The 13,355-nt window shown below is 53.8% G+C and overlaps 1 pseudogene; it reads left to right on the top strand.

Moving 5' to 3' along the window:
* The first annotated feature begins 8,707 nt into the window (after positions 1 to 8,707).
* LOC129631460 (leukocyte immunoglobulin-like receptor subfamily B member 3) lies at positions 8,708 to 12,396 on the top strand (annotated as a pseudogene).
* Positions 12,397 to 13,355: the final 959 nt, after the last annotated feature.

Consider the following 13,355-nt stretch of genomic DNA (forward strand, 5'->3'; position numbering starts at 1 on the left):
GCTCAGGGTCCGGGGTATGGGGAGGGGTTCTCTGCTCATCACCTCTGCCCTCTCCCCCAGGAATGCACAGGAAACCCTCCCTCTCTGCCCGCCCGGGGGCCTCAGTGCCCCGGGGAGAGAATGTGACCCTGCAGTGTCGCTCTGAGGTCCGGTCAGACACCTTCCATCTGTCCAAGGAGGGGTCGCTCGCTGCTCCCCAGCACCTTCGTCTGCAGGACCCGGCTCCACCCATTCAGGCCAACTTCACCCTGAGTGCTGTGACCTCAGCCCACAGTGGGACCTATAGGTGCTACAGCTCACAGAGCACCCACACACACACACACATGCTGTCCCTCCCCAGCAACTCCCTGGAGCTCCTGCTCTTAGGTGAGGAGACACTTGCCCATTCCCACTAAGAAGTCAGACCCACAGCTCAGCCCTGTCCCCGGGCAGCTCTGGGCTGCATGGGAAGAAGGGAGACACGGGGATGTCAGCCAGAGGAGACCCCACCTCACGGAGGGATGGATAATACAAGGGGGCCCCTCTCCCTCTGCTCCACATACTCCCTCCCCAGGGTCCAGGCAGTGCTAGGTGTGCAGAGAGGGGACTTAAGAGGGGAACGCTCTGGGCTTTGAGGGAAGACATGGAGCTAAAAGCAGCATGAAGACCCAGGCACACCCCCACATCCTCCTTCTGTCCTTGTTCCAGGGAGCAGCTGGGGCCTGCAGACCCCACCCACATGCGCGAGCTCCACGTCCGCTGAGTAACCGAGTCCTCCTAGCCTAGAGGAGACAGAGTTTTCCTGCCCTGGGCGACCTCCTGCTCCCCCTTCCCCACTAAACCTTTACAGGTTGTTTCCCACAGGGTCTAGGGTGGGGTGGGGATGAAGGGAGTGGGCTTCAGGTCCCAAGTATAACTGAGCTCACTGGTCCCTACTGGCTGCTCATAGTGAGAAGAATTGCGTGAAGGGGAAGCCACCCAGCTGGGCAGGGAGAGAAGAGGAGGCGTCCTCCCCGCCTCTGTCCGTGGTGCTGATTCCCGGAGCCTGAGAGTCAAGGACACCAAGGAAACCAGTCCCACAGCGTGCAGGGCAGAGTGACGGTGGCCTCTGTCCGTGGTACTGATTCCCGGGAGCCTGAGTGTCAAGGGCACCAAGGGAATCAGCCCCACAGTGTGTAGGCTGAGTGAAGGTGGCCTCCTCGCCTCTGTCCGTGGTGCTGATTCCCGGAGCTTGAGAATCAAGGGCACCAAGGGAATCAGCCCCACAGTATGCAGGGCAGAGTGAAGGTGGCCTCTCATTTCCAGGTCAAAGAGGTGGGAGGGTTCACTGGACAGTTACATGTAAATCAATGAAACTAGAACATTCTCCCACACTATATAAAAAACTCAAAACGGTTTGAAGATCTAAATGTTAGACATAACATCATAAAACTACTGGAAAAGAACATGGGCCAAGTACTCTTTGATATACATTGTATCAATATTTTCATAGATCAGCCTCCCAAGGCAAAATAAATAAAAGCAAAAATTAACAAATGGGACCTCATCAAACCTATAAACTTTAGCACAGCAAAGGAAACCTTCAACTAGAAAAGACTACATATGGAAAGGTAGAAACATTTGCAAATGATATGACCAAAATATATGAACTGCTCATATGACTCAAAATCAAAGAAACAAACAACCCATCAAAAATAGGCAGAACTGAACAGACATTTTCCCAAAGATATACAGATGGCCAACGGGCACACGAGAAGATGCTCAACACTGTCAATATTTAGAAAAATGCAGATGAAACCTGCAATGAGTTACCATCACACACCAGTTGGAATGGATATCAACAAATACAGGTAATAAATGCTGGAGAGGGTGTGGAGAAAAGAGAACCCTCCGACACCACTGGGACATGTGTGTGCTTCAGTCATGTCCGACTGTTTGCAAACCCATGGGCTGTAGCCTGCCAAGCTCCTCTGTCCATGAGATTCTCCAGGCAAGAATACTGGAGTGGGTTGTCATGCCATCATCCGGGCATCTTCCCCACCCAGGGGCTGAACGCGAGACTCTCTGGTTTCCTGCCTTGGCAGGCGGCTTCTTTACCACTAGCTTCATCTCTCGTACCTTGAAAGGCACTTTTCTTCCAGTTTAGAGCCATCCTGCCCATGGCCACTAGAGGGCACATGAGAGACATAGCAGAGTCTGTCCTCGCGGCAAGACCCTGTTCAGGAGACACCCCCAGGACTTCCCGCTGAATCGGTGCCTCGTCCGCCCTCAGAAAAAGCCAGCTGCGTCCAGGAGAGACGATGAGCCCAACTGGTCCAGCGAGGCTCTTAAGGACCCCTCGGTGAGAGTCTCACACTTCACTGGTTAAATGAACCTCCCACCTAAACTGCTCATTCCCACATCTCTGCCACATCATAGCACTGCAGACTTCAAGGTGATGAATTCAGCAGAAAGCCCTGGACTGGGAGTTTGAACCACGAGGTTTCAGAAAGAGTACCGTGCGTTTCTATGTTGAATGTGGATAAATTGCATTTCCCTTCCCCGGCAGGTCTTGCCTCTGTTTAACAAAAAAGCAGCTATGATTCTACAAAGTAGTTCTGGGGCTCAAGAACTGGGGCACTGTGACTCCACCCAGGGCAAGAGACAGTCGTCCAGAAATGCAGATGTAGGAGTTCCTAATTAGTGAAAACAATTGTCTTAAAGAGGTTCAGTGAACTGACCTTCCACAAGGTGCCCAGAACACAGAAGGGGAGAGGAGAGTCCCTTCAATAAACAGTGCTGAAAGAGCCAGATGACAGCAGGTAGGAGAATGAAGCGGGACCCTCAGCTCACACTATATGCGAAATCATCTCAAAACGCAGCAGAGACTTAAACACAGGGCCTGAAACCATGAAAGAACAAGAAGAAACACAGGGGGAGCGTCGGGACATGGGTGTGGACAAGGTTTCTTTGGATATGACACCAAAAGCACAGGCAGCAAAGACAGAACCAGGTCAGGGGGAGTCCGGTAAATAAAACCCACCCAGCAAAGGAAACAGTCACAGGAAAGGCAATGGGTGCAACGGGAGACGTGTGCAAAAACACATCTGATAAGGAGCTACTTCTCAAATATACAAGGAGCTCACACAACTCAACCCAAAGTAACACCAACCCGGTTTTTAAATGGGCACAGGACCTGAACAGGTATCTCTCAAAAGACGATGTCTGAATGACCAAACAGACATGGAAAGGTGCTCAGCATCCACCAGTCCTCAGGGGAGCACACGCCAGAGCCAGTGAGATGTCACTGCACGTGTTACAGACACTTGACTCCTAGGAAAAAGACAACAAGTGCTGCCAAAATGCAGAGAGAAGAGAACCTTGTGCATGGTCGTTGGTAAGGCAAATCGGTGCAGCTACCATGGAAAACTATGGATTTTCCTCAAAAACTAAAAACAGAACTACCTACCATATGATCCAGCAATTCCACTCCGGGGTATGTATCCAAAGGTGAGGAAGCCAGGACCTCACAGGCGTATCTGCCCTTTGTGTTCACTGAAGCATTGTTCACAATGGCCAAGATATGGAAACAATTTCAGGGTCTGTCAATAGATAAAGGAATAAAAGAAAAATGAGACACACAAACACAATGGAGTATTTTTCAGCCTTTAACACGTTGGAAATCCTTCCTTTTGAGACATCATCGATGAACCTGGAGGACATTATGCCAAGTAAAGCAAGACAGACAGCAAACACAGTGAGCAGGAGCTCACTGACCTGTGGGATCTAATAGACTCAGAACCAGACGGGTAGTTGTCAGAGGCTGGGAAAGGGAGGGGGGGTGGAAATGGGGAGGGGCTGGTCATGGGGTCAAAGTTTCAGGGATGCAGACGAGAAAGTTCTGGAGACCTGATGTGCAGCGATGCGACTAGCACTGACCATACTCTACTGTAGACTCAATGCTCAGAGGGTAGCCCGGAAGTGTCCCCACCAGATCCGCAAACCAAGATGAACTACAGGAGCTGATGGACACGCTAATTAGCATGATCGTGCTGTTTCACAGGGTAAGCGTGTATCAGAACATCAGGCTCTGCATTTGAAATATACAAGTCTTGTCAGTTACACCTCAAGAAAGCTGAAAAGTTTTCCTTCATTTAAGTAGAACAAACATGTTGTAAGTGATTCCATTTCTAATTTAAGCCAGTTACTCTCATGTTTAATATATGTACGGACACTTTTATTTCTGAACAAATGTGCATTCTCCTCCTCCACTGAAGAAAACAAGGTCCTAAATATACTCCACCTGAACTCTGAGCACTCATGTATGGGCGTGCGTGCGTGCACACCTGTGTACCTACATGTCATGCATCTGTGGCCGCGTTTGTGTGAGCCAGTGTAATCTTCCAAAGCTCACATTTTGGCCCTGTTTTCCTCACTCTTGCATCTCACTTGCTCCATGACATTAGTTAGTATTCGTTTCAGTGTGAAAACAGTCAATAGCTAAGCCCTGGCTCCTCTGGCAATGCCATCTTTCACCCTCATTCTCTATCAAGCTACTTGAAAACATTTTATTTTTTTAAAGAAGGGTGTGTCTCAGCGACAAGGAGAGGAAAATACAGGTGAAGGTTAAGGGACCCATCCTCCCACAGCACTCCTTCTCGCTGAGGAAGAAGCAGCATGACCTGGTGGGCTTAGTGGCTGAGACTCTGCCCACAGGTCAGAAGTGGTGCCCGAATTTCAGGATTCAGAGACTTCTCCCTCTAATGACCCTTTCATGTTTCTCCTTTACAAATAATTTTTTGACTCAGTATAAAATTGTTCCTAATGAATTCCATGAAGGTGCTTCTCCAATATCTCCTGGCATCACCTTTTTGTAAGACGTAGTCTGATCCCAATAAGCTTGCCATTCTCTTGATAACTGAAAAAGGTCAGTTTTCATTCCAATCTCAATGCAGGGCAATACCAAAGAATGCTCAAACTACCATACAATTGGTCTCATTTCACATGCTAGCAAGGTAATGCTCAAAATCCTTCAGTCTAGGCTTCAGCTGTACCTGAACCAAGAACCTTCAGATGTACAGGGTGGATTTAGAAAAAGGCAGAGAAACCAGGCATCAAATTGCCAACATCTGTTCGATCATAAAAAAAGCAAAGGAATTCCAGAAAAACATCTACTTCTGCTTCATTGACTACACAAAAGCCTTTGGCTGTGTGGATCACAACAAACTGTAGAAAATTCTTAAAGAGATGGGAATACCAGACCATCTGACCTGCCTCCTGAGAAACCTGTATGCAAGACAAGAAGCAACAGTTAGAACCGGACATGGAACAACTGACTGGTTCAAAATTGGGAAAGGAGTACGTCAAGGCTGTATATAGTCACCTCGCTTATTTAACTTGTATGCAGAGTACATCAGGATAAATGCTGGGCTGGATGAAGCACAACGTGGATTCAACATTGCTGGGAGAAATATTAGTAACCTCAGATATCCAGATAACATTGCCCTAATGGCAAAAAGCAAAGAGGAACTAAAGAGCATCTTGATAAAGGTGAAAGGGGACAGTAGAAAAGCTGGTTTAACCTAAACATTCAAAAAACTAACATCATGGCATCTGGTCCCATCACTTCATGGCAAATAGATGAGGAAACAATGGAAGCAGTGACAGACTTTATTTTCTTGGGCTCCAAAATCACTGTGGACAGTGACTACAGCCATGAAATTAAGATGCTTGCTCCTTGGAAGAAAAGCTATGACAAACCTAAACAGCGTGTTAAAAAGCAGAGAGATTACTTTGCTGACAAATGTCCGTCTAGTCAAAGTTACAGTTTTTCCAGTAGTCAGGTATGAATATTAAAGTTGGACTACAGAGAAAGCTGAGCACTGAAGAACTGATGCCTTTGAACTGTGGTGCTGGAAAAGACTCTTGAGAGTCCCTTGGACTGCAAGGAGTTCAAACCAGTCAATCTTAAAGGAAATCAACCCTGAATATTCATTGGAAGGACTGATGCTGAAGCTGAGACTCCAATACTTTGGTCACCTAATGTGAACAGGCAAGTCATTGGAAAAGACCCTGATGCTGGGAAACATCGGGAACAGAAGAATTAGGGGGCAAAAGAGGATGAGAGGTTGGACGGCATGACCATCTTAATGGACATCAGTTTGAGCAAGCTCTGGGAAACAGTGATGGACCGGGGAGCCTGGCATCCTGCAGTCCATGGGGGTTGCAAAGACTCAGACACGGCTTAGTGACTGAACAACAGTGTATTTAAAATAAGCTTCACCTTTTCCTATTGCCTCTCTTTCCTTGACTCGGACACCCCACGTCTCAGCAGGCTGCTCTCCACAGCACTGTCCTCACTGGGGGTCAGGCCGAGGTCCACTCCTCACACTCACCATCTCTCATAGAAGGTTTCTCCCGGGAGTGGCCTGGGAGGCAGTCTGACGGGGGGCCCTCTGCAGCCACACCATGCCCCGGAGTCCACGGCCACAGACTCTGCCCCTGCTCAGAGCTGTGCCCTCAGGATGGGGCATGGGGGCCCCACAGCCTCCCGCACATGGACGCCATGGCTGATAGCGTGGGGCCGAGTGTGTTTCCTGCCAGGTGAGGGAGGCTGCATGGTGCTGACTGCAGGCCTGAGGCTATGAGCGGAGGGCTCCCAGTGCCCGCCAGACACTGCGGGAGGGGGGCTCCGGGTACCAGCCTCCATCCGGAGCCCTGGCCCTCCCTGCCTGTGAGGATGGGTGCCTCTCTGTGTGCACACAGGTGGAAACCTCTGCCTCTGACCCTGAGAACACTCCGGCCGCCGGGGCCACACCGCCTACCTCCCGTGCTTTGCTGTGGTTCCCCTCCGTTTGGGGAACTTTCTTTCTGCACTTGTCTGTTGCTCCGTGTTTCAGAAACACTCTCCAAGCACGTCTCAGCATTAGGAGCAGAAGAGGCCCTGGGTGGGCACCACACTCACCCACTTTGGTGCAGTCTCAGCCCGCAGCCCTTCACATCCATCCTCTCCTGCCGTCACCTCATCTGGAAATTGACCATGATGACGGCAGCAAGAGCCAGCAGCCCCTCTGAGGGCTGGGGCCGGGACAACAGGCAGAGGAGGAACCTCAGGCGCAGAGAAAGGACAAAGCCGCCCCAGGTACATGAGCAGCAGGCATATATTTACAGGAGCATCTGTTCTCCAACAGAGTGAGAGCCCTGACCCCAACCCATACCCCCTAAAGCTTGCAGAGTACATCATGAGAAACACTGGGCTGGAAGAAGCACAAGCTGGAATCAAGATTCCCAGGAGAAATATCGATAACCTCAGATACGCAGATGACACCACCCTTATGACAGAAAGTGAAGAGAACTAAAAAGCCTCTTGATGAAAGTGAAAGAGGAGAGTGGAAAAGTTGGCTTAAAGCTCAACATTCAGAAAACGAAGATCATGGCATCTAGTTCGATCACTTCATGGGAAATAGATGGGGAAACAACGGAAACAGTGTCAGACTATATTTTTGGGCTCAAAAATCACTGCAGATGGTGATTGCAGCCATGAAATTAAAAGACGCTTACTCCTTGGAAGGAAAGTCATGACCAACCTAGATAGCATATTCAACAGCAGACACATTACTTTACCAACAAATGTCCATCTAGTCAAGGGTATGATTTTTCCCGTGGTCATGTATGAATGTGAGAGTTGGACTGTGAAGAAAGCTGAGTGCTGAATAATTGATGCTTTTGAACTGTGGTGTTGGAGAAGACTCTTGAGAGTCCCTTGGACTGCAAGGAGATCCAACCAGTCCATTCTGAAGGAGATTAGCCCTGGGATTTCTTTGGAGGGAATGATGCTAAAGCTGAAACTCCAGTACTTTGGCCACCTCATGCGAAGAGTTGACTCATTGGAAAAGACTCTTATGCTGGGAGGGATTGGGGGCAGGAGGTGAAGGGGAGAACACAGGATGAGATGGCTGGATGGCATCACCAACTCTATGGACGTGAGTTTGAGTGAACTCCGGGAGTTGGTGATGGACAGGGAGGCCTGGCGTGCTGCGATTCATGGGGTCGCAAAGAGTCGGACACGACTGAGTGACTGAACTGAACTGACTGAAAGCTTGCAGGTGATGACAAGACCGGGAGGAGACTGTGCCCAAGGACCCTGGTGCCCTGAGGAGGCAGGAAGCACCCAGGGGCTTGTTCCCAGGAAGGTGGGCTGGACGGTGATGCGATAAAGAGAAACGCCCCTGAAGGGGGCTGTGATGGGGGGAACCTACACTCCAGGGCAGGGGAGGAGTCAGTTTCCTTCCATATTCCCTGAGTGGCGCCTCTGGGCTCTCAGCCACATGGACTCCACTGAGCCCCAGGAAGCTGTTGACCTCTGTCTCTGGGGATCTAAGCCCTGCAGGGCAGAAGGGGCTGGCATCCTCCCCGAAGCATTTACAGGGCCAGGTGACCCGTCCACGGAGAGGACCGCCGGAGACCTTCTGTTGTACGGGCATAGGAGGAAGCAGACCCCGAGGTGAGGCTCTCGGAGGGAAGGACATGCCCTGCTTGCCCACACCTGAAATGAGCGTCTCAGGAACACACTGGGACTGTCACAGGAATGAGAGCTAGGTTCTCATGAAGAGGTAGTTCCCCTTCCTGTGGCGTTGCTGATATGACGTGAAGCCCCAGCCTCAGAGAGGACACACCCTGTGGTCTGTCTGTCCAGAGGACATCCAGGTCTTCTCCATCCTCACAGCCTGGACCGCAGGGAGGAGATGCCATGGCCCCCACGCTGCCCGTCCTGCTCTGCCTCAGTGAGATGGGAGGGGCAGGGGGAGCCGTGGTCTGGAGGGACCCCCCAGCCAGCCTGCTCCCTCAGGGGACCCCACGGCCCAGGAGGCTCCCGGGGAGGAGAGGCGATGCTCAGAGCTGAGGGCACACCTCTCACAGGGCACTCTCTTCCAGGGCTGAGTGTGGGCCTGAGGACCCAGGTGCAGGCTGGTGAGTCTCTCCCAGGGCCCGGCTCCCTCCTCTCATGGGGACGAGGTCACCCCCAGGCCATGGGAAGGGGGAGGGCAGCTCAGGGCTCATGGAAGGGGAGTCTGGGAGGTCTGGGCTGAGAGCCGGGGCCTGGGGGAGACGCCCAGTGAGCCCGCCTCTGATTTCCTTCCAGGGACCCTCCCCAAACCCACCATCTGGGTTGAGCCAGGCTCTGTGGTCCCCTGGGGGAGCCCCGTGACCATCTGGTGCGGGGGGACCCTGGAGGCCCAGGAGTTCCATCTGGATAAAGAGGGAGGCCTGGTTCTCTGGGACAGACAGAAACCCCCGGGTCCTGGGGACAAGGCCAGGCTCTCCATCCACTACATGGGGCAGGACCACGCAGGGAGCTCTCGGTGCTACTACAGCGCCCCCACTGGCTGGTCAGAGCGCAGCGACCCCTGGAGCTGGTGGTGACAGGTGAGGGACACTCAGGGGCCTCAGGCTCTGCCCTCGGGAGGGGGGTCTGCTCTCAGGGGGTGCTCTTCCAGCCCAGCCCTTGGAGGGAGGGCGAGAGCCTCACGGAACAGGCTGCCTGCTTGTCTCCTAGGACTCTACGGCAAACCCAGCCTTTCAGCCCTGCTGAGCCCTGTGGTGACCTCGGGAGGGAATGTGACCCTCCAGTGTGGCTCCTGTCAGGGATTTAACAGATTCCTTCCGACCAAGGAAGGAGAAGACGAGGCCTCTTGGACCTTGCACAGCAAACCCCCAACTGGCAGACCCAGGCCCTGTTCCCCGTGGGCCCCGTGACCCCCGGGCACGGGTGGATGTTCAGATGCTACGGCTTTTACAGGGACACCCCCAGGGTGTGGTCGGCCCCCAGCGGCCCCCTGGACCTCCTGGTCTCAGGTGAGGAATCCCGTCCTGACCCCATACATTTGTGCAGACAAGACAACATACTGGGGTCTCTGCTCCCAGGGGAGCCCCTGTGAGAGGGTGGGGAGAGGAGCATGGGGCTCACAGGACAGACACACAGACTGAGACGGCGAGGCCTGGGGCCAGGCTGGTAGAGGGGTATCCACGGGGGAAGCGGTCCCTACAACCCAGCGCGTGTCTCTCCCCAGGGCTGTCTGGGAAGCCCTCCCTCCTGACCCCGCAGGGCCCTGTCATCACCTCTGGACAGAACCTGACCCTCCAGTGTCGCTTTGATGTCAGCTACGCCAGATTGGCTCTGTCCAAGGAGGGGGGACAGGATCTCCCCCAGTGCCCTGCCCGGAGGCCCCAGGGGGGGCTGTCTCAGGCCGACTTCCCCTGGGCCCGGTGGGCACCGTCCACGGGGGCGGGTACAGATGCTACGGTGGACACGGCCTCTCCTCCGAGTGGTCGGCCCCCAGTGAGCCCCTGGAGCTGCTGGTGGCAGGAGAGGAGCCAGCGGGTAAGTTGGGGACCAGACTCTGCACAGGCCCCACCGGGGAGCCCCAGGGGTGATGCTGGGACCAGGGAGAGGGGTCCCAGTAAGGGACAGAGACGGGGTGGGGGGAGGGGAGAGACTCGGAGAAAAGAGACAGCGTTGAGGTGCCAGAGAGGCCCGCGGAGTCTCGCTCAGAACCAGGCCCGACGCCCGCACCCCCTTCCTCTCTGCAGGACGGCTCAGAGACAGACCCTCCTTCTCGGTGCGGCCGGGCCCCTCGGTGGCCCCGGGGCAGAATGTGACTGCTGTGTCAGTCAGGAGACAGGACGGACACCTTCCTTCTGTCCAAGGAGGGGGCAGCCCATAGTCCTCTGCGTCTGCGCTCCCAGGACCAAGTCGGGCGGTACCAGGCCGAGTTCTCCTTGAGCCCTGTGACCTCAGCCCACGGGGGCACCTACAGGTGCTACCGCTCACTCAGCACAGACCCCTACCTGCTGTCACAGCCCAGTGAGCCCCTGGTGCTCGTGGTCTCAGGTGAGGCCCAGTCTGTCCGTCAACTCAGCAGCTCGGGGCTCTGCCCTGGGAGGGCAGGGCGGTGGTGGAGGAGGGGGCGCTGAGGGAGGGGCCCCCTGAGGGAGGGGCTCTCGGAGCCCGCGCCCCGCCCCTTTCTCCCGCACTGCGGTCCCGGAGGGGCAGGTGGGCAGTGCGAGGGTCTTGGGGAGCCCACAGGGCCGTGCAGGGCGGAGGGGAGTGAGGTGGGGACCCCGGGTCAGCCCAGGGCACCCCTTCCTGGGCTCAACCTCCCAAGATCCCATTCTCCCAGCCACAGACCCAGATCCGAACCTATGGCGTCTCGGGGCTCTGTGCTCAGGGGAGACAGCCCAGCCCAGGGCGGTGTGGGAGCCAGAAGATCTAATACCCCCTCAGGTCATCAACGGGAAACACAGGCTGCAGGGGCTCTGAGCTGCCGGGTGAAGGGCCAGGGGTCGGGGTCCAGGCTGGGGCTAGCAGGGCTGCGGAGGTGGAAAGCGGCCCCGTCCCCACCCCCTCTTGACCCCCAGGGGCCTCCAGGAATCAGTTTTTCCATCAGCTCCACCCCACAGTGGAGTCAGAAACTGCAGAGAGGGGAGCAGGCTCTTGGGGACGTGGTGGCGGTTCTGCGGAGGAGCAGGGCTGAGTTATGCTGCCCGTTCAGGCGCCTCTGGAGACACTGATGTGGACTCCCTCACCGTCACCACACCCCGGTGCGGGCCTCAGCTTCTCCCAGTGTTAATGGAGAGACCCGTGCCCCAGATCTTAGATTTCCTCTGTTCTGACCTGGGTATGACCCCACATCGGGCAAGGAGCACAGGGAGCCCCCAAAGAGGTGACTGTGGGGATCTGTGCCCTCCACTGCAGCATGTGGGAAGGGAGGGGAGAACCCAGAAGCCCCTCCACGCATCCTGCCCCTACCCGCTGAGGTGGGGGAGGGGAGGGGACAAGGGAGGACCCTCAGCTCCAGGTGAGACCCTCGGACAGCCCCCTGCAGGTGAGGAGCCCCCAGAGCAGAAAGCTGGTGTCCTCCTGGGGGCCAGCACAAGAGGAGCTCAGGACGCTCATGGCCCTGGTTCCAGTCCCGGCTCTGCCTGCTCCAGGCTGGATCTCCCTGGGCCTCAGTCTCCTCGTCTGCAAATGGGTGGGATGGGCTGGAGATGGACACACAGACCCCAGCATGAGTCCTCATACTGCAGGTGCCCAGTTAAACGGCACCCCTGGCTCACTCAGGCGTCTCTGGTGCCCCAGGCCTCACGTGGTACCTGAGTGTCCTCATTGGGGTCTCGGTGACCTTCGTCCTGCTGCTCCTCGTCCTCCTCTTCCTCTTCCTCCGACACCAGGGTCAGGACAGATGCAGGAAGTCGGTTAGTAGGGAACGGGGTGACTCGGACCCCTGGAGGCCTTAGGGCATCAGACAGAGGGAAACCAAGGACATGGGAACAGTCAGCTTAAAAAATTTTTTCCCACCATATGGAGGTTCCTTAAAAAGTAAAGGCAGAATTATCATATGGTCCAGAAAATCCACTGCTGGATATATGTTTCAATAAAATGAATTTGAAAAGATACAAACATTCCAATATTCATATAGGCAATTTACAATGGCCAAGATATGTCAGCAACCCAACTGTCCAGCAAGAAATGAATAGAGAAAATGTGGTGTGTGTGTGTGTGTGTGTATACCCACATATACATACAATGGAATATTACTCAGCCATAAAAAAGAAGGGAACTCTGCCATTTGCAACAGCATTCATGGACCTAGAGAGTATTACGCTTACTGAAATAACTCAGAGGAAGATAAACGCTTCATGATAGCATTGGTCATACTGAATCTGGAAAATAATACAAAGGGATGTATATGAAAAACAGAAACAGAGTCCTTGATATAGAAAAATAACTAATGGTTACCAGGGGGTCGGGCAGATTAGGGGTATGGACTAGGAGACCCAGACTCAGTTCAGTTCAGTTCAGTCGCTCAATCGTGTCTGACTCTTTGTGACCCCGTGAATCACAGCACGCCAGGCCTCCCTGTCCATCACCAACTCCCGGAGTTCACCCAGACTCATGTCCATCGAGTCAGTGATGCCATCCAGCCATCTCATCCTCTGTCGTCCCCTTCTCCTCCTGCCCCCAATCCCTCCCAGCATAAGAGTCTTTTCCAATGAGTCAACTCTTCGAATGAGGTGGCCAAAGTACTGGAGTTTCAGCTTTAGCATCATTCCCTCCAAAGAAATACCAGGGCTGATCTCCTTCAGAATGGACTGGTTGGATCTCCTTGCAGTCCAAGGGACTCTCAAGAGTCTTCTCCAACACCACAGTTCAAAAGCATCAATTCTTCAGTACTCAGCCTTCTTCACTGTCCAGCTCTCACATCCATACATGACCACAGGAAAAACCATAGCCTTGACTAGACCGACCTTTGTTGGCAAAGTAATGTCTCTGCTTTTGAATATGCTATCTAGTTGGTCATGACTTTCCTTCTAAGGAGTAAGCGTCTTTTAATTTC

This window comes from Bubalus kerabau, chromosome 17 (genome assembly GCF_029407905.1).
Source record: "Bubalus kerabau isolate K-KA32 ecotype Philippines breed swamp buffalo chromosome 17, PCC_UOA_SB_1v2, whole genome shotgun sequence".
Lineage (NCBI taxonomy): Eukaryota > Metazoa > Chordata > Mammalia > Artiodactyla > Bovidae > Bubalus > Bubalus kerabau.